General features: G+C 47.7%; 1 protein-coding gene and 1 pseudogene across 6 annotated transcripts in view; one reads left to right on the forward strand and one right to left on the reverse strand.

Moving 5' to 3' along the window:
• Positions 1 to 6,251, forward strand: part of LOC146811954 (uncharacterized) — a 35,623-nt pseudogene extending 29,372 nt beyond the window's left edge.
• Positions 1 to 25,270, reverse strand: part of RALGAPB (Ral GTPase activating protein non-catalytic subunit beta) — a 2,310,294-nt gene that overhangs the window by 1,684,058 nt on the left and 600,966 nt on the right. The window lies entirely within an intron of this gene.

Below are 25,270 nucleotides of genomic sequence, written 5' to 3' on the forward strand. Positions count from 1 at the left end.
GCTCAATCTCCAAGCATGAAGGTGGAGACTGTACAAGTTCGGGTGGAGGACCGTCCCCTGCTGCTGCGACAGAAGGTCCTCCTGAAGAGGCAGTCGTATCGGGGGATCGATTGACAGACTGAGTAGCTCGGGATACCAGTGCCTTCGTGCCAAATCCGGAGCCACCAAGATGACTTGGGCCCGGTCGCGCCTGATCATCTTCAGGACTTTGGGCAGAAGTGGTATAGGCAGAAAGGAGTACAACAGACCGCAACTCCACTCGCAACGAAAAGCGTCCCCGAGCGAGTGTCGCCTTGGAAACTCCAACGCGCAGAACTGCTGACATTGCACGTTCTCTTCGGTGGCAAATAGATCTAACCATGGCTCTCCCCACTGCCGAAAGAGGCCTTGCGCCACCTCAGAGTTTAGACTCCATTTGTGATCCATCATGCACCGGCGGCTGAGTTCGTCTGCTCTAGCGTTCAGAGAGCCCGCCAGATGTTGAACTACCAGGGTGATGCCCTGATGTTCCAGCCATGTCCAGAGGCGCAGAGCCTCCTGACAAAGGGTCCACGATCCCACCCTGCCCTGTTTGTTGCAATACCACATGGCGGTGGTGTTGTCCGTGAACACCTGCACCACACTTCCCCGGACAACGGGAAGGAATGCCTTCAGTGCAAGTCTGATCGCTCTCAGCTCCAAAAGGTTGATATGGAGCCGAGTCTCCGCCGGAGACCAGAGTCCTCTGATCTCCGCCTCCCCCATGTGGCCCCCCATCCCAGGAGGGACGCATCTGTCACTACTACGTGCTCTGGTTGGGGTAGGGAGAGGGATCTGCTGCTGACCCAATCGCGGTTCGTGAGCCACCACTGCCACTGCTTTGCAGTGCCCTCCGAGATCAAGACATGGTCGGACAGGTTGCCTCGATGCTGGGCCCACTGAAACTTCAGGTCCCACTGCAGAGCCCGCATTCGCCACCTGGCGTAATGCACTAACAGGATGCAGGAGGCCATCAGACCCAGTAGCCGCAGCACCAACCTGACCGAAACACGGGATAAAGGCTGAAAGATGGGAATCAGAGCCTGAATATCCCGGACCCGCTGCTCCGATGAAGAGGAGCTTCTGGGAGGGACTCAGATGCGACTTCGGCACATTGATGGAGAACCCCAGCAAATGCAGGAGGTCGGCCGTAGTCTGGAGGTGGGAGACGACTTGCTGGGGCGAGCCCGCCTTCAACAGCCAGTCGTCGAGATAGGGGAAGACTGGAACCCCTAATCTGCACAGATGAGCTGCGACCACCGCCATCACTTTCGTGAACACCCGAGGGGCACTGGTGAGGCCGAAGGGGAGCACAGTGAACTTAAAATGCTCCTGACCCACCGTGAACTGCAGGTAACGCCGGTGGGCTGGCAGGACGGGGGTGTGAAAATAAGCGTCCTGCAAGTCCAACACTACCATCCAGTCTCCAGGCTCTAGGAGAGCCAGAACCTGAGCTAGGTTGAGCATCTTGAACCTCTCCTTCCGGAGGAAGGCGTTGACGCTCCTGAGATCCAAGATAGGACGTAGACCCCTTTGCCCTTCTTGGGCACCAGAAAGTAGTGGGAATAGCAACCACGACCTACTTCTGGACTAGGCACGCGCTCGACGGCCCCTTTGGCCAAGAGGGCCGTAACTTCCTCCCGCAGAAGATTCAAGTGATCCCCCGACATACGGTGGTACTGCGGTGGCATGGCTAGAGGGGTCGTCTCCAAGTGGAGGGAGTAGCCCCTTCGGACGATTTGCAGCACACACCTGTCCGACGTGATGGAACGCCAGTGGAGCAGGTGATGGCGAACTCTGCCTCCCACTGGCGTGGAATGGGACTGAAAGCTCAGACTAGGAGGGCTTTGAGGCGGATGCTGCCGGGGTGGATGTGAACTGACCGGCATATTGACCCCCAGTACCACCTCGGCGGAATCCACGTCCACGACCGCTTGCAGGTTGGTTCTGCGGCTGGTGGCTGGGCGGACGTGAGGGTGCGCCCCTTCCTTGGCCACGAAAGGCGGAAGTTTGCGGTCGCGGGTCAGAGAGGCCCAAGGACTTGGCCGTAGCCCGGGAGTCCTTGAAGCGCACCAGCGCGCTATCCGCCTTTTCGCCAAAAAGGCGAGTGCCATCAAAGGGCATATCCATGAGGGTGCTCTGGACATCCCTGGAGAAAGACGTGGACCGCAGCCAGGCGTGGCGACGGAGCACCACTGTGGTTGACATCACCCTACCCAGCGAGTCCGTAGTCTCCCACATCGTATAGCATGTCTTGCTGCATCTCAACCGTCGGCAAGAGCCTGGGCGAGCCGTGTCCGGGCCTCCTCCGGACACTGGGGCAGCACGTCCTCCACCGTATCCCACAGAGAGTGAGAGTAACGTTCCAAGAGGCAAGCGGTGTTCAAAGACCGCCGACCCAAACTAAGAGAAGAGAACAGCTTCTTACCGAACTGTTCCAGCCTCTTGGATTCCTGATCCGGAGGAGCAGATGGGAAGAAGCATTGGGAAGTAGAGGCCTGGATAACCAGACTCTCGGGCGTGGGGTGTTGGGACAGAAAACTGGGGTCGCCCGGTGCAGGGCGGTGGCGCCGGGCCAAGCTCCGATCCAAAGGAGGTACTGTGGAGGGCTTGGACCAGGTGCCCTTCAGAACGTCCACTAGTGCCTCATTGAACTGCAGCAGAGGCTCCGAGGAGCTTGCTGACGGTTGAATCACTTCAGTGAGGAGGTTAGTCCTCACGGCCACAGCAGGCAACTCCAGCCCAAGGGCTTCAGCTGCCTTGCGCAGCACCACGTAAAAAGCAGCACCTTCCTCCGAAGCCACAGTCGGAGGAGAGATGAAGCCAGTGTCGGGGGAGGTGTCCAGACCACTGGCATCCCCCAGCTCATCTGCCCAGTACTGTGATAATTCGGCCTGCAGGCCCATAGGGTCCTCAGACCCCTCCCTGTCGCCTCTGTCATCCGATTCCTGATAAACAGGGGAAAGAACCGGAGCCAGACGGTAGATGATATGGTCATTCATCGGCGTCTGATGCGACGCCGGGCCCGGACCGGAGCTGAACCGGGGAACGGCGTCGTCCGGAGACGGCGCCGGAGGTGGAACCGGTGTCGGCGCCAGCGGAGGAGGCGTTGTGAGGTCGACCGGCGCTGGCTGAGATCCAGGCCTGGATCACACGGGGACCTGCGGCGTAGGGACCGCAGTCGACGCCGGGGCCGGAGCTGCCGGCTCGCTAGGCTGCCCAGTCGAGCCCGCGGGGCCCAAAGGCGCACCTGCAGGCGTCGACGGCGGAGCCAGGCCCCTCATGGCCGAGAAAAAGGCATTGATCTCCGCCGGAGTCGCGTCAGTCCTAGGGACTGGCGGGTATGGGACGGACGCGGCTCCTGCGGCTCCGACGGAGCCGCGGGGGTGGTACCACACTGACCCTCGACCGAGTCGCGCGACCGGCGAGGGGAGTCCGAAGAGCGATGTCGTCTCTTGGACTTCTTACTTTGCTTTGACTTACCCGAAGGCTTTGAACCCGATGAGCGGTGATGGTGGCTGCGGCTCCGCGGCCGGTCCTTCGACCTCCTCCTGGACCGGAACCTTGAACGGCACGGAGCCGAGTGTCGGAGCTCAAGAAGCTTGCGGGACCGCTCCCGCCTACCCTTCGAGGTCAAGGCCTGGCAGTCGAGGCACGACTCTGCATCGTGGTCGGCCCCCAGGCAGTAAAGGCACTGACGATGGTGGTCCGTTACCGACATCAGTCGGTGACAGGAGTCACAGGCTTTAAACCCAGGCATCCTACCGGCACCAGTTTGAGTCGAGTAGACAAAAGAGTCCAAAAAGTTTTAGTCAAAAAGTGACTAAAGGGGTAAGCTCTTCCCGGATCGGTGCTGTCTAGCGTGGAAAAATGAAGAACTGACGTCAGCGCGCGAGGGCAGCGTCTAAGTACTCCAACGACTTCATTCCGGCGCACGACGCAGACGATGGACGCGGAGCCGCAGACGACGCCTATCGCCGCCCAAGGGGTATTGCGGATGAAAAATCTTTCCGGACCCAGACTGACGCCTGGGGATATTCTAAGGTGAGGAATCTAACTAACGTGTTTCTTTCAGATCACGTTAATAGAATGTCCATCCTTGATGACTATGACAGTGAAGAGTCAAAATATGCCTGTGAGGGAGGGGAGAAGACAGTAGCAAGGCAGCACAGGCGTTACAAAGGAGGCAGCGGAAGTGGAACAGATTAAGATATGACGGGCGCATGCCCATCCATTTGAATGGAAGGGGACGCTTGATTTAACAGGGAGGATAACATTGAGGAAAGACACGCCACGTTTACTCCCTGTACGCCCAGGCGACGATTTGACGCCCAAAGAAATAGTGGCCTACCACGAAAACAGTTGGTACAATGTCATCCCTTTCACTGACAACATAGCAGGACTGGCACCATATATGGCACCATGGCCACAAGACGGTTCTTTTGAACCACAATGCATAGCATATTCAGATATGTGCTTTTTTCACGGTATAGGGGATCTTGATTGAGATTATCCTTATATGGAGGACAGATTGCGAGTATGGCAATGGTGCGCCAGGCAGTACGACTCGCGTCACCCTGCTGGGCACAGGAACACGGTCCTGTCACAACTACCCATAATATTTAAAGGCCCAGGGGTGCCCCAATACATCCCATGGCCGTTGATGGACAAAGAAAATCTTTAAAAACAATTGCCACCACTTACCGATGGAACAGGGAAGTGGATAGCAGGTTTTGAAAGACATACAGCAGGGTTAAACTCTTGCAATAAGGAACATCAAGAGTTTACTAAGTTCCCTTATAGGAGATGAAACAGACACTGCTCATAAAGGCAGGAGTAAAGGATGTGATATTAACTAATTCAAAATGTGATGGGGCACCCTTTAACAAAGTAAGGGGAGTTGTTTGGAAGCAACTGAGGTGAATGTACCCAAACCGGCCCGACATTGGGTCCCTCATGGCACAGGCAATTCAGCCAAATGAAGACTCAACACAATTCCTCAGCAGAATGAAGGAGAAAGGACATCAGGAGGTAGGGGAGAGGTGGGACGTGACTGGACAAAATGCAATACTGTTATATAACATAGTGAACAAGGAATTACCAGCTGAAGGGCAGGACAAACTAGAACACAAAGTAGCCTTAGAAGCCAAACCATGGACAGAGATACAGGCACACAATACATTTTTGTAAAAAGAGACAGGACAAGGGTAAAATTGAAAAAGCAGCGGCCCAATTAGTACAGTAGAAACTAAAGACTGAGGGAGGAACTGCCACTGCAGCTACCCAGATAGCCAGTGTCCTTGGGAGTGCCACCTGTTTGCAACTACATCTTCAAGCCACATTTCATTGTTATCATCTATTGACTATTATCAATGAATTTAGTTTTTTTGTCAGAGAATATCATGTTTACTCAAGAAGATGTTCAGCTGATCGTATTTATAGCAAAGTGTCTTATTGTATGTTCATAATATGAAACACTGCTAGGTTTGTCACAAAAGAACATTTTGAACAGCTGTATGGATAGTCTCCTAATGATATATTCGCTTTCTCAATAATTTTGTACATCAAACAAATATTTTTGCTATTTTGAATTTAAAATATACCAGATTTTTCATTGTTTGTATTTAATTAATAATTTATGCATTTTTTGGTTTAAGTTATTCATGTGCATTCAAATGCCCGTAACTCAAATGTAATAGTTCTTGCTTAAGATATTTTTCTAAGTTATAATTTTCCTGCTCTTGGCAACCCATCTTTATGCAGGGGACCCCCTTTTTCTAAATAACCACCTGTAGACACCACCATGCAACCCCCAACAATATGCCCTGACAAATAACAGGAATGGGCGAGGACTGCAAGGAAGATTTAGGGGAAATAGGTCAAACACATTCCAGAGCGGACAGACATGCCATTATTGTAGGATGCCATGACATTTCATTAAAGAATGCAGGATCAAAAAGAGCGATGACCAGGCAGGGGCAACATATGGCCAACAAATTATACCACTTGGTTGCATGGTGGCACAGTTTGCCATGTGCCCCCAGGTGATATATCTTCAACAGCATTAACAACAGTTCCAGCCCCAGCAAGTGCAGCAACCCATTCCCTAAATGCAGTATAGGCCACAACACGCAGTGCAGCTCACTTTACAGCAACAGAATGTACAAGGTGGGGTAACGGTTAGGGGAGGAAACCCCTTTCAGGAAAATTACATGGGAGGATATGCCCAATGAAGGTGCCGTGGAGTAGTCTCATGTGTCCAGTCTTATTGGTAACGCACAGGCCAGACTCATCTGGCCTGTGATTAACTGTTACGGTCGCCATAAATGACAGGGAGTATAGCCTTCTCATTGACACCGGGGCCAGTAGGGTCCTGTATACGTGAGAAAGGACTCCCACTGTCAGGTTCATCTATGGACATACAGGTGTTTTCCGGGGCAGTGATGAGGGTTCCATTCACCAAACCTATGGAGATAGGGAGGAGGTACGTTAACAGCAGTCTCTTATTCTCCCCAACTGCTCCAGCAAACGTGTTAGGACATGATCTTATGGCAAAATTAAACATGTCCATCCGCTTTGAGGAGGATGGGACTATGATATGCTCAACACCAGGAATGTCTTCCAGACCATCATGAGAGTGGTCACGCACCATCCAGACAGTGACCAGGTCAGGGCTAGACCCATAGACATCTCAGCCTTTACTAGAGCAGTGTAAACTATTGTAGGAGAAACAGCAGAGCTAACAGGGAAACTAGTTGACTAGCCCAGGAACTTTTTGTTTCGATGCCAGAACCCCGGGTCTGAAAAGTTAAACTCTTAAGTGTCAGGTAAATATCTCCTCTTGGAGGTAGAAGTTGTGGAGCGATCTCCCACCTATGGGATGGTGATGGCCAGTGACCACACCAGTGCGAGGTGGGCCTGTGTCATCTTTCATAATCCTAATATAAAGGTAAAAGATGCATCAGATGACCACTTGTTTGCGGACGACCCTTCTAGGTCAGTTATAGTTTTCCAAGACAGTATTCCATTATGCACCATGTTGGAGACTAGGTCTGCAATAACAAAAACTGTTTTTGGGCCCATCAAGGACAACGATCTTGCGCAGGTACCCTCTGACTTGTGGACCAAAGGCCCCTATGATGTAGGCCTTGTACGCACGGCGGTGACATTCAGAATAACTTTGAAGGAAGGAGCAATACTACCAAGAGTGAGGCAATACCCTCTATCTGAAGAAGCAGAGGAGGGCATTGTACTAGCTTTACAGGCATTGGTAGAGCAGGGAGTCCTATACCCAGGTGTATCCCCCTGCAATAAACCGATTTACCCTGTCAAAAAGGCCAAGGGCAATTTGTGGCGCATGATTCAAGACCTGCTCACCTTAATTAAAGCCATACTAGAATTTCCAGTGGTACCTGACCCTTCTGTCATCCTCACCAACCTACCCAAAGATGCTAAATACTTTGAGTTACAGTTCTAAAACAATGCATTCTTTAGCATCCCACTGCACCTAGACAGTAACTACTTGACCGCATTTTTATTCCGCGGTTCTCAATACCTCCATTCTCGTTACCTCAGGGGTACTGTGAGTCCCCCAGCGTCTTTAACAGGGCAGTCAAGAATGACCTCGCCATTTTCAAAGTGACACCACAATACTGCAATATGTCGACGACTTACTGATCTGCAGTGCCCCAAATGAGCAATGCAGAAAAGACAATGTGCCCATGCTTTGGACCCTTGCCCAACAAGGATAAAAAGTAGACACAAATTACAGTATTGTCAGGAAGAAGTCAATTATTTGGAACAACTGCTGTCATCCTCAGGTCACCAAGTTACACCTGAAAGAGCAGCATCAATTAGACAGATGACAGAGCCCGAAACAGTGAAGGGAATGAAAAAAGTCTTGGGCTTATGTAAGTATGTCAGACAGTGGGTGTTTGACTATAGTACCCTAATAGCCCCTTTGCTGGCATCCATCAAATATGTATAGACACAGAAGGACAGAATAACATGGACTGCAGAGATGCGGGAACATTTTTGCAAATTAAAGACAGAGATAACAAATACACCAGCGTTAGGAACATCAGACTACAATTTAGAGTTTTTCCTTTTTTTGCCACTGCAAAGGCCAGGTGATGACAGCTGTCCCCACCCAAAAGTATCCTTTAGGCCACAAACCAATTGCCTACTTTAGTGGCCTACTTGATTCTGTTATGAAAGGCCATTACCCCTGCGAGCAAGCGCTGGCCACAGCAACCTTTGCAGTTGAGAAAAGTGCTCCCATTGTTATGGGTGCACCTCTTGACATTGTACGCTGAACATGCAGGGTTTAAAATTATTCAGAAGATCAAGACGACACTAAACAGAGTATCAAGCTATGAAATAATATCATTAACCTCTCTCAAGATAGTCAAGTACCACACAGTCAACTTTGTCACCTTGTTTGCACACCCCATTGCAGATACAGACGATGACACCCATGATTGTGCCACATATACCCCAGACGATTGTAGCAAAGCAAGAGAAGACCCTATTCCAGATAGTGTTGTATATCTATCACAATACATGAGGGCACAGGAATAAGACATACAGGGGCAACAGTGGACAGAGTCATGCAGCATGATTCTTCAGATACTCCGCAGATAACAGAACAGATAACTTTGCCATCTCATTATTGTGCTCAGGCTGCCGATCTACTAGCAGGGGGAAGGAGAAACAATTACAGTATATTCTGATTCAGCTTATGTCACCACAACAGTACACTCCAGCATCATGCGGTAGAGCAGACAAGGGTTCTTCAAATCTGATAGAAGCCCCGTCATGCACCGTCCCCTTTTAGAGGACCTGCTAGAAGCTTTAGCACTGCCACACGCAATTGCAGTGGCAAAGTGTGCAGCTCACACAAATTATGAAGACTTTGTGTTCTGGGGAAATTGTCTGGCTGGTTGGGCAGCCAAGGAAGCAGCAAAATGCCCTCTAAACAATCCACCTGCCACAATTCTACAAACTGACAGCAGCTAGTGACACAGTTGCACCTATAGCCCCCTAGACCCTTCCAGGCATTATACAGAGACAGCTCACCTACATCTAAGAGAGAACAAGAAAGTGCCCCAGAACATGAGAAGCAGTTGTGGGAATCTAGGGGATGCACACAGACAGGTACAGATTTGATGTACAGACCGATATCCACAAGGAAGCCTGTCATGCCCCAAGCATTGTTACTTATAGCTTTGAACCAGCTACATCTTCCGTTGCACACTGCCAGGCACACATGTCCCTCCAGATACGCCAAGATTGGTTTGTCCCCAACTTACATGAGATGGTTACAATGTACCTACACACATGCACCGTGTCAGCAGTATTTCCCAAATCCAACCTTGAAGCTAACAGCTTCTACAATACCCCAACCATTAGGACCCTTTAAAGATTTGCACATTGATTATATCAATATGATTGACAGATGTATTCAGTATCTCATAGTTGTAGTTTGTCCATTTTCAAGGTGAATCGAAGCAGGACCTCGTGCCCACTGTGATGCCAAGTCTGCTGCTAATTATCTGATCCATGAGGTTATACCGCAGTGGGGCATTTGAGAAGGGAGCAGATCCGACAATGGCACACACTTCGTGAATAACATCTTCTCCCACCTTACCACCATGTTAGGAATAACTGATAGGCTCTTATCAGCTAATCATACTTAAAGCGTTGGCATTTGGTAGCGCCTCAAGGGCCTCCTCAAGAACAAACTGAGTAAACTGTGTGGCACGCTGAAAAATAATTGGTTGTATTGTCTCTCAATCGTACTGTTTGCCCTCAGAAATACCCCAGGATCAGATCACCAATTGACCCCACATCAAATTGTGACTGGGAGACTAATGAATACATTTGTGCCCCCAAATAGACACAAGTGGCAAACTGAAATCACACCTGAAGTTGTTCAAACGGAAATGTTTTATTATATGGCACAGCTAACAAAAGCCGCAAAGTTCTTCTCTAAACAGGTCACCCAGGCAGCTGACAAGCGTGCCAATGCACCTCCTATACATGACCAAAGAACACCCTTGCCAGTGGGAACTTTAGTGTTTATAAAAAAACTTCATTAGTACCTGGAAGGACAACAAGTTCAATGGATCCTTTCCAGCTACTGCAGTGAAAGTTCAAGGACAAAAACCATGGTACCATCTGAGAGACATTCACTTAGCGCCGACCTTGCCATCTATCCCTTCCGACACCGAGCAGGAAAAAGAAAGGGGGGAGAACAGGAGAATCACCTGAGTAAAGACTCCCTCTACTGCTGCAACGGACACTTATTTTTATCATATGTTCATATGTACTTTCCTTTTATTTTTCCTCCTTGGTCCATCAATATTGATGCTTTTAGCCTTAGCCTATTTATATATTTTTCACCCTACATCATGCATATATGCGTAGAACTGTTGATAATGACACTGACCATCACCCTCTCCACACTGCTTTGTTTGAAAGTATTTGCAAAATATAGGCCCATCTAATACCAGTTATGTATACTCCATCATCCCCCATACCACTGCGGTAGATAGATTGCATCACCCTAAAGAGGTACCCCTAAATCTTAAGCACTGTTTTTTGCACCTGCTTTTATGTAGAATAAAAGCACAGCTACAACTAATGCGACTTTGAGTCAATACAACTTTGACACCACCCTTGGAATCTTACAAATTCTTACAGAAAAAGAATAAATAATGAAGGAGATACCAAGAATGAAGAAAGCAGGACAAAAAAGGAACTATGCAGTTTGGGAAAAATGGATATTACAGCAGAACTTTTGGGGAGGTCTAACCCATCATCTGAATGTAGTAATTATTCAGCTACAAATAGTCTTCAAATCTGTGAATGCATCCGTTTACTTATTTTAGCCCAATAAAGTCAGTTCAAATGGCTCTGTAAAGGCTTATTATTAGTAACACTTTCTCCTCGTTGTTTATGTATACTAGATAAAGACAAGGGGCTACAACAAACCTCTACCAGACATAGATATTGTCCCATAGAAAGAAAAAAATGCTGAACTCTGGGCGTTTATAAGCAGGTACTGCTGCTGGCAAATGAATAACTAAAGTGTTCTGTATCCACAGACATTCGCGTCCATCTCTACAGACATGGATGTAGATTTCCACAAACTTGCTTTGACAGTGCTTACCTACAACAAACAAGTGTATGCATCTTGAATGATTAAGAGTGGGTGCATATAGCTGTCACGTTTTCCAAACTAAAGGCACGGTGCCATAAACACCTTCAACAGGTGTGTGAGTAATGTTGAATACTTGTAGAAATTTTAACACACAATGACAACTATCAGATAGGATTGGAATTCCACTTTGCAGAGTGTTCTGAGGATTTCCCCCAAAGAAATGTTGAGACAAGTATTGCTTTTCAAACACTTTGGACCAGTAGCTTTACACAGAACTAGACCACATAATGATGGACATGGAGATCTCCAAGAAACGTTGGGGATGTCTTGTGGCAAACAATAGCATCAAGTGAACAAGAGTGGATATGATGTTATGGCCTGTTTACAGGTGTAGTAATTGTTAATTATAAAACATATTAGGTGAGAATTACAAACAGTTTATAGTATAGATATATTTATAACAAACTGTTTGGGGGATTTTCCCCACAAAAATATAGGCATATTGTGTGGTACATGGTACATTAATCTACATTGTGCCATTAACATTGTTGAAAAGCCAATGTCATTTAGAGACCACTTTTCTGAAGTTTCGGGTATCGCTTCAAACAGATTTTGGTTTATAACAGCTAGGCCAGTAACATTGGTCAGAATTGGGTATGGCTGAAGATATCTTTTCCCGAGACTAAAAACAGCACCTAAATGACAGTTTGGAAAACTGTGATAAATGGTGCAATATGAACTCTATCAGGCCATTAACACTGGTGAAAACGGTATATTATTCAATAATCCTTTCATGTGGTTTCAACGCTGCTAAGCGGTCATCATGGGCAACACCTTTGGCTAGTCTTTTTTTCTATTCAATAATACTTTGCATGCTAGGATTTTTGAGTAATTTCCTATAGTTTAAACACTACATGTCCTAGACTACAAAGTGCTTCTGTATAAAAAAGCCAGGATTTGGCTTTAGGTGACAAATGACACTGAGCAACTTGGACGTTATGGGGCTTTGAGTTTTTCCTCAAGCAATCTATGAGAACCATTGTAGCAAACTCCGTGTTTAAAAGTACATTGGTAAATAACCTTTGGTCAGACATGTTCATCTTTGAAAGATCTTTTTGCCAGACGCCTAAGGGATCTTTCCCAAGAAAACTTAGGGATAGCCCCTTGTACAGCATTATGGCCACTGATGCTGGTCAGAGCTGTATAAGAGTATATATTCACATTACATATGGGGATTCTTCAACAGGAACATTTCAGGAAATATTAGGTAAAATTGTGCATTTAGGGGATGTGAGCAATGCACTACACCCATAGATGTAGATGTTATTATCACCATGAACATGTCTGTAACTTCCACAGAGACAACCTTTTGCATGCTGCAACAGGTAATGCCCTCTTCCTATAATACACCTTGTGCACAGGATAAGGCAATGTGCTCTTCTCCCCATAGCAATAAAGAATGCTGACACGTGGACCCATACTGTTGATGGGAAACTGAAAATGTTTCTGGATCTCAACTACCTACCAGGGCCCTGCCAAATATGATCTACTAGTCCGTGAGCATTTATACTGTGACTGCACTGGACAGTAGCAGTCAGAAACAGGTGCAATGATATGAGATTTTAATGGTCCTCATCAGGCCAATACCTCTGAAAGGCCTGCAAAGCTGAGGCAGGGTTAGTGTTGTCAGTCAAATGTCTAGGCTCTGCCTAACATGCACCTCAGACTCCCATTCCATTAAGAATAGGTCTGCCAGAGATTTAACTGCAGCACCCAGTGTTCACCATATGACTCACTACTGAAAAAAATCCATCATAACGTGGTTGATTTTTAGAGATGGTAGATAGAATGATAACTGGTGAGGAGGTAAATGATAAAATCAGCAGTAGGGTTAATTTCGAAACCTGAAGAATTAGCTCAGACATTTATCCTTCTGAGTAAAAAAGAAAAAAGGACATGTGAATAATAGTAACACCTGTTATGCACACCACTACAAACAATTTATCAACAAATCTCCAGTGGGCATGTTGGTTTTATGAGATCTTGCACACTGCTCTTTTGATTTTTCACAAAAAATAACATTTTTGGTTTGTAGCACTTTCTTTATCACCCTTTACACAAATAGGGTTTGTATAACAGGATAAGCATGAACGCCAATTGTTTGCCACATGGAGTGGCTACTTTGCAACTTCTGCCATAAAGACAATTATGCCTTTTTTGCCTCTTTACACTTTATTATCCATGCATATCCATGCTGTGTGAATTTCTGACACTCACCATCTGACTCAAGAACGTACACCTAGGGACAATGTAGACATCTTGAGATGTGGCAATCCTGGTTTCAGCAGGACTGAGGTCAATGCCATTGAGACCTCTCAGCAGTAGAATGTATTGTAGCAACTAAAGGAAGGCTAAGGTTTGCCTCTCCTGAAAGAAAAATTGCTCTCTCCACTTTTCTACTTTCTCATATGTTTCTACTAAAGGCCACTGAAAAGGTCTTGCTTAGCAAACAGTGTAGAAACAGTGGACTCCGCCTTCGGGTTTTAGAGTAATCACCACCGTTTTCTGTTCTCAAGTTAACTGGAGTCTAAGTGAATCACCTGCTCCATGCAAGCAATAGAGGATGGTACAGCTTGACCTTCCGCCCCTTGATCGCTTTTGAACGCATAAGAGAGCTTCATTTACAGCACTTGGAGTCGTGTTTAAGCCCAAGACACAACAGACAGACATTTGCTTGAAACATGCACAGTTTAAAGCCTGCAGTCTTTGGTGGCAATATACCTGTTACACTTCCAAAAGATTTATTTTGAAAAAATAGTCACTCAGGGTTGAGTAACATCAGTGGGTCTGTGTCCTTCGGTGTGAAAAAAACAGTACTGATGTCAGTGCACAAGGGTGTCCTCCTGCAATGGAAGCTTATGACACCACCTACTAGCACACCAATAGAAGTGTTTTCGGATCCAAACTGGCATATGAGAGTATACAAACAGTGAGGATTCAGTGGGTGTATCCACCAAAGGATCTTGGTTTGTTAGATTTTATGTGTGGTTAATACATCACAAAACCATTCAGAATGTGAAAAAATTATCTTTAGTTGATCTACTCAAGAACTAGCAACAGCAAGACAACACGGTAAGTATGAGAAGATCACAAGAAATAAATAAGCAGCCTCTACATGGGTCTCAGTGAACTTGCAATTTCTTCTTACAATTTTCGCTTTCACCTCATAATTGGAGCGTCATATACAAGGTTCGCCTTTGTATGGTTTCCCCTAAATTTTCCCAAAAGTCGAGGCAATTTCGCTTGTGAGAAGAAACATATTACCCTGTATACATCTGTTTGTGGCATATAGTGCTGTAAATTCACATGCTATGCATACTCCTGCCATCTAGTGTTGGGTTCGGACGTGTATAGCTTGTTTTTGTTCAAAGAAAGTCTTTCCAGTCACGAGATGTAGTGACTCCTCACTTAGGCAATATTGAGCATGAACATCGGCTCCGTCTTCAGATTGTTTTTCCCATCCAGTGGGTGTAGGATAAAGAGTAAAACCCAGAAAAGAGAAGTTCATGCAACAAGGAAAGAAAAAAGAATATAATAGGTGTATTATCTGCATCAACCTAGGGCTTCCGGGGAGGCATGTGAATCTACAGCACCACATGCCACAAACCGATTTATACAGGGTAAGTAACATTCAGTTCAGGGCATGTGTGGCTGTAGATACAGATGCTGTGCATAGAGTAGAAATCAGTGTCCCCTGTAAGGTTGTGGTTAGCCAAGGGATGTAGCAGAACATTGAAAAGTGTACATAGAACAGCTTTCCCTACTTGGGTTTGCTGTTTGGCTAGAACGTTCACACACTAGTGTTTTGTAAAAGTGTATGGTGTGGTCCAAGTTATAGCCTTACAAATATCCGTAATTAGAATGTTCCTTAAAAAGCCCTTGCTTTTTTCCTAGAAGAATGTGGCTTTGGAGGTGTTATAAGATGTCTTTTGGCTTTGGCATAGCATGTTTGTATGCATTTGACAAGACTGCAAGCTATTCCTCGTTTTGAGATAGCGGTCCCACTACAGGGTTTGAGAAGGCAAGAAACAACTATTGAAATTTCTTAAATGCTTTATAGCTATATGGTATAATAAGTCTCTTAACATCCAGTTCAAGTAGGCTGGTAATCTCAATTGACAAGGATGTTAATCCCCTTACAAATCCCGGTTAAGCGGTGTTAAAGGGGTCAACAGGGCATGAAGCACTTTTTGTGCCACCCTGAGTGAGCCATGTAAACCGATGACAGCAGGCCTGCCATTGCAGACTGCAGGAACAGTGCAAACTACTTCAACTCTACTTCTTACTATGAGTGGCAAGGTCAAAGCACTATTTTTAAAATATGTCAGTCGCCGCTAAGGTAGGCCTTCTGAGCCCAGGAGGAAGGGTGCATTATATTAAACGCGTGGACATATAATTTTGCATCCCTATATTAGCCTCTTTCCATTAAGGACTATTATAAGTGATCAGGGGCCATATGATAACATGGGCTTGCACCCAGGCATCCAGAGGTTGCCGGCTCCATTATGGTCCCACTGAAAATAGTCATGTTTGGTACCAAAAACTTGTCTCATCATCCCGGACGCGATTCCCATGTCTGGTTTGATGTGACATGCACTGAGGTGGCTACCTTAGAGGTTGCCCACCTGGTTACCCCTGCCTTTCCTGTGCCCTGGCTGACAGCCAACAGCTGCTTCTGCCAAGCCAGGAATCTGACCTCCTGTCAGGAGGTAAGAACACTTCCAGGAGTCAGAAACAAAGGCCTGCCTGGGAAGAAGATGACATCTTCCTCAGAATCAGGGTGTACAAGAAGGCCCATGTTGTGAGTGACCATAAAAAGGATGCTCAGACTTCCAACCAGGGAAAAGAGGTGAGCAACAATAGAGATAAAAGGAGTTCTATAAAGACCTACAAAGTTCTTCTCAGGAGGGTGGGCCAGAGACTCTTCCCAGTCCAAAGGTAGGGGTTACCAAGGTAAGAACTGAGATACTATAAAGGTATCTGGTGTATGCTATGACTGACATCAGTCTGGGCATAAGAAAGGAGATTCAGCAAGCTCCAAAAAGTCACCCATATGTGGACAATCCAAGGGATTGGCTAGCATAGGAGTGGGGGTGAAGTGTACTATGGAGAGGCCACAGGATACACGGAGGATATTTTAGTTTCCTTAGGTGGGGTGGTGATTGAAACCCTGGCAGTCTTACCAGCAAGTATGGAGAAGTATGGACAAAGGCCAAAGATCAATGGGACTGAAGTAGAAGCTCTAAGGAATAAAGGGCCAGTGTCACTATATGGTGGTAGCTAGACTGGATTCCCAAGGCAAAATGATACCTGGTGTTAGCCACCAGGGGACAAATGCAGACAACATGATTAAACTCCATCCAATGGCTTTGGTAAATTTATAGGTGGGAGAGGTTATTGGCCCAAAGAAGGTGGTTGTGTACCCAGCTGCCGCAGTGGAGTGTCTTTTGGGAACTGAAATGAAAACGTCGTCCTGGGCAAAAGTGGAAAGGAAGGCTAATGCAGATATACTGGGTCTCCCTAATTGGCTGTGTGTGTGTGTGTGTGTGTGCCCACGAGAGCACAAACAGCACAACAGGGAAGCCATGGGAGCTTGGAGCCTGAAAGAATGACCCATGGGTCCCAGGCACAAAAGAAAGGGCACAAAGCCTGCTAAGGTAGCTTCAATGAGGTCACAGGACCAGGGGGAGAGTTCTCTTGAGGACGATGCCCTGGTGCCCGAGGAGGGAACTGCAGCTGAAGCAGCCTGGGCTGACCTTGCAGAATTAAGTGTATGGGGGATACTCCAGAGAGAACCTAAGCCAAGGGTAAATTTCATGCTCCACTCTTGAAGGCATAAACAAGCAAGCTACAAGGCAAGAAGAGGGAGAAGTCTGTGGCAACCACGGGGTCCACTAAGAAGATGGGCTTCTGTACACTGAGGCCAGGGACCCCAAACCAGAGGCAGCCAGGAGAATGGTGGTCTCTCCAAGTGTACAGAGAGTGTATTATTTACTTAGCACATGACATCCCCCTAGCTGGACATCTTGGCCACCTGACCTCTACCCTGACTGCTGGTTGCGCCCGGAGGCGCTTAAAAGGGGCCATCTTCTCCCGCAGCATGGGACGCCAAAAGAGGACTCCAGCCCCCACAAACTACTGCGGCAGGAGCTGCCACCTGACCTCTGCCCTGACAGCTGGTTGCGCCAGGACGCGCTTAAAAGGGGCCTTCTTCTCCCGCAGCACGGTACGCCAAAAGGTGTCTCCAGCCCCTTTTTAATTTCCCCTCTTTAAACACTTATTTGTGTTCCTCCTAACCGACTCATTTGATCGTATCTTGTTCCAGGTACAACTATAGATTTTTTTTCTAACTCTTACTCTCCGTACTCTGCCTATTCTAGGGGCAAGGCTATATTCTAAGCTCTGTTTGATTGAGAAATGGGAAAGCGCGCTTGTGTAACAAAACATCCCCAAGTGCCCATTTCCTCTCCTATGCCCTAAACCTCAATTGATAGGATGCTCCAGAGGGCTATTGGGGTGGTAACTTCAGAAAATGGAGTTGACTGAGAGGCACTTGTCTTTAACTCCAGATATCTTTTGCCCAGTCCCAGAGTCATCTACCTCCCAAGCTGTAACCCCTGTATCAGCATTTAGGCCAGTAGAGTCTATACCCAGGCCATCAGAGTCCCCTCCACCTTCACCCCAAGAACTACCAGTGAAGCCAGCTATGCGCAAAGGTGGAACCACCACTAGTCTAGCTAAGAACGGGAAGCGCAAGACTGGAAATGAGGAAGGGGCTAAGAGAAAGAAAAACATTGAGTCAACATCTAGGGTAGATGAACTAGATAGCACTGGGTGAGTGATAGAAAACCACACTAGCCCATGGGTAGAATCTGACTGTCCACCTTGGGTGAGGAACCCGATAGCGGATCTGGAGATCCAGTTGAGAGCTATTGTAAGGGAAGAGCTTGTTCATCTACTTAATCACCTAGATAAAGGACACTTAACGGGGCATATTAGGCACACGAACACTTCTGATTGTATTATCCAAAGCCCCAGGAAAGAAGAAAGACTGTAGCTCTCAGACAGACGGTGTAGACCAAACCTCCTCAGGCAAGTATAGTTCCCCCGAGGGTGGAACTCCCAAATGTGCCAATGGGAGTTAGTGGAATAGATGCTTATAGTACTGAGACAGCGGAAACCACTGTGTCCCATCTAGAAAGGCTAGGCACCCATTAGGACCAAGACCTGAGGACTGCTACTGGCCCCAGGAGTCTTATTAATGTGAAAGGGAACCATAACTGTCTCCCATATGGAGGACCCAAACGTAAAAAAGCCTACCCGAATAGAGCCCAGGGCAGGCAGGGAAGAGGTGGACCTTGAGGAGGCTATAGAGAAGGAAGGGTCACTACTCCAAATCCTGACTATAAATCTACCCACAGCCTCAAGTCCATATGTCATTGTACTGACAGGAGTACCCCAGATTAAAGATGGCCACAAGGAAACGCAGTTGGACCCAAGGGTAAAAATGCCTTTTTTGGCTGGCCAGATACAAGCAGTTTTCCTATGACCGAGCAGGAGGGATATTAATGGTCCGTAAAGTTGGCTGGGTGGGCAAGAGACCCAAGACAACGCAAGGGGATTGTATTGTTATTAATTTCAGCAATCCCCAGGCACTATGTACCATATACAGGGGTCAGGGCCATTAGTCGTAGCCAAAACAGGACTACTAACCCCTGTACCCCAGTTAACTGGTCTTTAGAACAACCAACAGCGGGTCCACCCCCCAGATCTCTCCTTTTTAACATCCCAGTAGCGAATAGGTTTGGGATTTTAGAGGTGGTGTGTTGACTCACCTGGAAAGGTGGACTTGCCCAGAGTTATGGGTCCCGGGGGTCTGGCAGGGAACGAAGGGAAATCAACAGTAGTCAGATGAGCCAGATTACTCCCTGTGGTCATGGGGATGATTCAGGGGTTCCACAAATCGAGAACCAGCAGGGAGCCAAAGATTCTCACGGGACTAGTCTAGAAACTCAGTGCAGACAGCGCACGACTCTTTAATCTTTGGTCCATCCAGTAGTGGTCCCCCTGCGGAATGTGTGGGAGTAGCCCCCAGGGCCCAGCAGGAGGACACCCAAAGCCCCGACTTTAACAGCCTTAATGCCCCTAGTGAAAACTTTAAACCTGATTACAAGCGGAGGGTCTTATCCTGGAACATCGCTGGAAAAAAAAGTAAACTCCATTGCCAAGAATAGGGCATATTCGAAGGCAAATATGATGTGTATATGTTTCAGGAAACATGGGCAAGGTATGACATTGTGAGGATGGGATATGCAACCTACAATATGCTGGTCACAGGGGGGTGAAGGGGGGGGGGGGGGAAGGGGGGGGGAGAAGAGGCAGACCCTCAGGGGCTTGTGTACTTGGGTTGCAACACACCTGGATTGTATAGTGGACCAGTTGAACACCTGGTCTAACGACGTTCAGTGTACCATACTCACTTTCTCGTCCAGCCTAAAAATTGCCTTTATTAATATCTATTCTCGCCCTGTAAGCATTTGCCACAAATCACAGACCTTCGAACAACTGAACACCTTTATCGGTACTGTTCCCCCGAACACAAGGTTGGTCATATGGGGAGATTTTAACTGTCAATTTGAGCCCCTTGCTGTCCCTACTGAGGCTCTTTCTAGCAACGAGGATCGACATTGGCTAATCCCTGACCCCCAAATCCAACAGATAAAGGCCTGGACCGTGTAGGAACTCCAGATCAATGCAGTAACACCAACTCATGCCCTGAAAGTGTGCAATGGCCACACTAAGTCAGATAGACCAGGGAAGCTAACCTTTAATAGCATTAGACAATCCTCCCTGCTGGATTATATTTTAGTGGAAAGAAGACTATGGCAGTGGGTTGCTGACTGTGCTGTCCTGCAAGAGACAGGACAGCGATCACAACGCCTTGACTTTTGAGCTACAGCTCCCAGATCTTCATAACCCTATGGTCAGTGGTACCCCTGTAGATAGTAACCTAATACTCGCCAACAATAGAAGGAGAATTAGATGGGGGACAGTCAAGCAGTCACCAGATAAGGTAGCCACATTATTTTCTCTAACTATTTTGCCCTTACAGGAAATGGGGGAGACTGTTAGGGAAATAGACTCTCCTCAAACCAGTGCTAGAATAGAGGCGCTGCACGCAGAATTAACAACTAGCTTGACTAATATATTTAATCCCCTGACACTCCAAAGCGAAAAAGGGTGCCAATCAAACTTGGTTCAATAATACCGGCCATAAGGCCAGGAGAGCCCTCTTAGACGCTATCAAAAGTAAGGACAGACTCCTAACTAAACAATAGAGGGCCCTTTACCAAGACTGTACCAAACAAGCAAAGAAGAAACGAGAGATAGACAGATGGGATGCCATTAGAACAGCTCTATCTAACAGGGATATGAAGATGTTCTAGTCCCTAGTGTGCTCAGAGAGCAACGTAGGGAAGCCAGCCCAAGAGCCTAACATTGATGCAGCTGCATTGAAGTCTCACTTTCAAGCTCTATACTTTACCGAGGAACACAGACTCAAAAGTTGAAAGTTCTCAATTAATTCCAGGGATTGCCTTTGAAGAGCCCCAACAGTTCACTTTAACAGAGGTTCTAAACGCAATCAGGAAGCTTCCTCTTGGTAAAGCCCCAGGATTAGACAAGATTCCAGGGGACCTATTTCAGGCAGAACCAAAAATATGGGGACCCTACCTTTGGGCAATATTTAATGCCATTTTGAGAGGTATGGCGATCCCGGATACCTGGTTGGGGGCTGAAATTTGCCCCGTCTTTAAATAGGGCTCACCTCGCTTGCCAACCAATTATAGGCCGATCAGTTTGATCGATGTCACCCAGAAACTGTTCGCAAGGATCCTCTGTGAGAAGTTGGCCTGATATGTAGTGCTCACTATTCTAGTGATCACTGTGTATCATTCCAAACGACCCTTATTGATGATTGGTTGTAAGTCAACCTTATAGACCAGCTATCCTAGTAGCGTGGACAAGAGCAGTCTTCAGGCTAAACTCTAGAGGGCGTGTTAAGCCAGCTGTTTACCATCACATATACCCCTTGAACACCAAGTGAAAGGACACCACACAAGTTGTTATGAAAATAAAGGATATTTATTTATAACCAGACTACCCTGGCTCTTTATGAGTCAGGGAGCTAAGCACACTACAAAACTCTTATGAAAATACTTCCGGTAGCACAATTTACACAAATGCCCGAAGGGCACGAAACCATTTACACTGCAAGTGGAATGGGAAAGGTTAGATAGTTTAAAGTTACTGATTCCGGAGGAATCCGATCAGTGGGACTAAACGAAAAAGGAACTGGCACTTGTAGAGTGAACCTACGATGGAGCACCGAGATGCTCGAGTTACCTAGCCCAGAGGCTGCGGCTGCGTGGGGTTCAGCAAGATGTCGGGAGTCCTCGTTGTAGTCTCAGGAGCCTGAAAGAAGAAGTTGCTGGCAGGCGACCAGTGTTGATGTTCAGACAGATCCAAGCCTGGATCGGTGATGAAGAAAACCTGGAAGCAGAGGGGACTCAGTTCTCAACCGCTAGCCAGCGATCGTGTGGGTACCAGGAAGGTACCGGCTGAAGTCACCTCGACCAGGTGAGTGGATGACGTCGGACTCGGCTGTTCCTCGGACCAGGAGGCGCGGCGGCGACCAGGATGGAGGGCGAGCTGTCCCACGAAGGTGTCTGCTGTCGATGATGCTGGGCCCAGGAATGGGGCAGCAGGTCTTGGCAGTGGTAAACCCACGCGGTGGAGTCAAGATGGCGTCGGGAGTGGACCAGGAGGGTCCGAGGTACTCCTCTGTTGAAGGGGAGCAAGAGCCAGTCTGGAGCAACCAGACCAGTGATGAAAGTCTGTCGTGGTGCGTCGTGAAGAGGGCCACAAGCCGGTCGGCGAGTGGCCGGACAACGCGGTGAGCAACAAGGAGCAGAAGGGCCCCCACGCAGATCTCGTGGATGCTGGGGAGGCAGACTTCGGTGCTGGAGCCGCTCAGGGTTAGGGCTTCTCAAACCCTAGGTGCACTCACTCGAGGGTCCCTCGGTGGGCGTGCTAGATAAGCGTCGTGCAGGTTCTGAAGATGGCCGGTCCCGCAGGTCTCGTCACACCTACGAATCTCAGCTGGGCTGATGATGTAGGTAGAGGTCAGAGATGGCAGGGAACCCGGGTCTCGTCGAGCTGGGCAGTCTTGATCCGTGGGAGAGACGTACAGCAAACCGCAAGCGCTTAGGTGGTGCCTGCTGGTGCAGGGTGGCTACTCCTTAGCCACAAGGGAGAGTCTTCAGAAATAGTCAAGAGTTCCTTTCGTGGAAAGTAGTTCAAGATTCAGAATTATCTAATTTGGGAAGGGGACCCGCTCCCACCTTTATTCTAGGAAAAAGGGGCTGGCCCGTGACTAGGTCCTACCTATGGGTGGGACCAGGAGGGGGGTGGTTACACCCCTATCCTTTGTCCGGTTTCGCCCCAGCTCAGGGGCTGGTGTGCCCCCGAAACTGGTTTGAGCCGGGCTATGCACAGTGAGCACCGGGGTGCCACTTGCAATCACCTTCCTTTCAGCCCTGCCTACATGGGATACACAAACCCTGTCTGGGATGGTGCTAACACCGCCCTCGACAGGAAACCCTTTGTCCAAGCTCCCCTCGCTGGAAGGTCTCCCAACCGCAGGAGGTCAGACTTGTGTCTGGTGGCAGCATCCATTTTGTGATGCTGAGGCTTGAGTCAACTTTAACCGGGGTTCAAGGTTACTTCCATGTCGTGTCCCTTTAGAAGGGTGGAATGCTAACCCCGTCGCCAGAACTGGCGAGGGGTTCGTATTCCAATTCGTATGACACCTTACTCGACATGTTTGGGTGATGCGATGCCAAAGTTAGCAAATAACCGCGAGGATTATAATGCACTTTAAGGTAGTTGGCCCGCGTCACCATGTAACGGCTATTAGGATTTGGTTCCGCAAGCCGTCGACGGGCTCCGCTCGTGCCAGAGCACCATCTCACATGATTCCCAGCACTCTGCCTTCAGGATTGATAAGGCCTGCCATAGGAGTGACTGACAGGAATCCATGCGTCCATTTTAGGGTTAGGTATAGGAATACTACACCTACAGCAACGGGTGATTACACCACCTTGCCCCAGCTGTCGTGCAGCCAGTTGTGTCAGATTTGGGCGGCCATCCAGGGGTGGCATAATACATGCTGCAGCCCCTGGTAGGCCCTGGGTACACCGATGCCCTGGATACCTGTGGTATGCTGATACAGGGACTGATAAGGCGGCCCAGTTCCAATTAGTGGATGCACCTAATGTACATGTGTGTTCATTTCGAGAGAGAACAGCTAGGCTGTGGGTCTGATTGGCAGGCCCGCAGCCGGGGAAAGTCGTAAACCAATGAAGCAAAAGCAAAAAATCTGGGTGATCATAGGATTGCAGACCCTACTCTCCTACATCCTCCTCCATCACTTTCATGTGTGGATGGAGGAGTGTGAAATACTGAGTCCCTATCAAGCTGGTTTTAGAAAAAACATCTCCACCATCGACCACATTTTTAGGCTTCAACTACTATACTGGTAGACTATCAATAGAGGGTGGTAGCCTCTACCTGATATTCGTCGACCTGAAAACAGCCTTTGATTTGGTCCCCAGAGAAAAATTGTGGGAGGTTTTTAAACAGGCAATCCCCCTAGCTCTTAACATTAATCATGAGACTGCACAAGGGCAATTTTGCCCAAGTAAGGTACCTCGCCCCTACCCTTTTTGTCTTTTTCATCAACGCTCTGGTTGCCCAACTTAATGAGGTAGAGGACAACGATGCCCCCAAGCTGGTGCATAGTAAGGTTCCAGCAATGATGTTTGTGGATGACACTCTGCTGCTTTTGAAGTCGCCCATGGGCATCCAGAGGGTTCTTGACAGTTTTGTAACATTCTGCAAAAACAGGGGGCTGGAGATTAACACGCAAAAAAATAAATAAAATATGGTCTTTAACCCAGCCAAAACTTCCTGCCCAAACCCCTCTTTAAATGGTACTTTGCTAGAGAGGGTGACTGTTTTTGACTATCTTGGTGTCACACTGTCCGAAACATTTGAGTGGGGTCCACAACTAGCCAAAGCAAGCCTCAAACTAGCCCAGACGGTAGGGGGAATTATAAAAACATATAGGAATTCCTCATACAAACCGGCAGGCCCAGTGGCTGAGATCTGCAAAGTGCAAACAAGGAGCGCTGCAATGTATGGGGCTGAATTACGGGGTCATTGTCCCCCTGGCAGACTGTCTAAAATAGAGAATAATTTTATGAGACAGTTGTAGGGCATTCCATTAAGTATCCCTCTTATTTCCTTACGCATGGACCTAGGAATCAGACCCATTGCAGAGGAGACTGGTCTTTGACCAATAACCTTCTGGCACAGACTGTGGGTGACCCCGGAACTAGCAGCCTACCAGTCAGAACTAAAGGATATTTGGGGCATCCCGGGTGTGGGTAAATTGTCATAGTTCTCACATATAAGGGATGTATGCTACAAGATAGGTCTTCCAAACCTGTGGAGTAACCTAGAGGTAGAATGCCAGGTAACTTTGCGTCTAGAGTTAGTAAGAGCATATAGATCATTCAAACTAGCTGACATCAAGAGGAACACCCAAATTGATCACTTAACAGCTGATTTTCTAAATCTTAAAGCCGAGTATCTCTTCGAGCCCCTTCTGGACGACATTCAACCTATCTTGGCAAGGAAACTAAACATTCAGTTTAGAATAGGGACCCTGCCGCTTCGTGCCTTCACTAACAAATGGCTAAAAGTCTACCCCCTTGGGAGCCCCACTTGCAACTGTGTAGCTGAGACTGCTATTCATGTCTTTTTCTTTTGTACTGGCTATAAAATAGCCAGGCGGCGATGGCTAGTCCCACTTTGAAGAAATCTGGGGTGTACGCAGTTTGTGGAGGCATTTAGAATATTGAGAACGGATACTCACCCACCTATCATTTTTGCCGCCTCCCGTTT

This window comes from Triturus cristatus, chromosome 7 (assembly GCF_964204655.1).
Source record: "Triturus cristatus chromosome 7, aTriCri1.1, whole genome shotgun sequence".
Taxonomy (NCBI): Eukaryota; Metazoa; Chordata; class Amphibia; order Caudata; family Salamandridae; genus Triturus; species Triturus cristatus.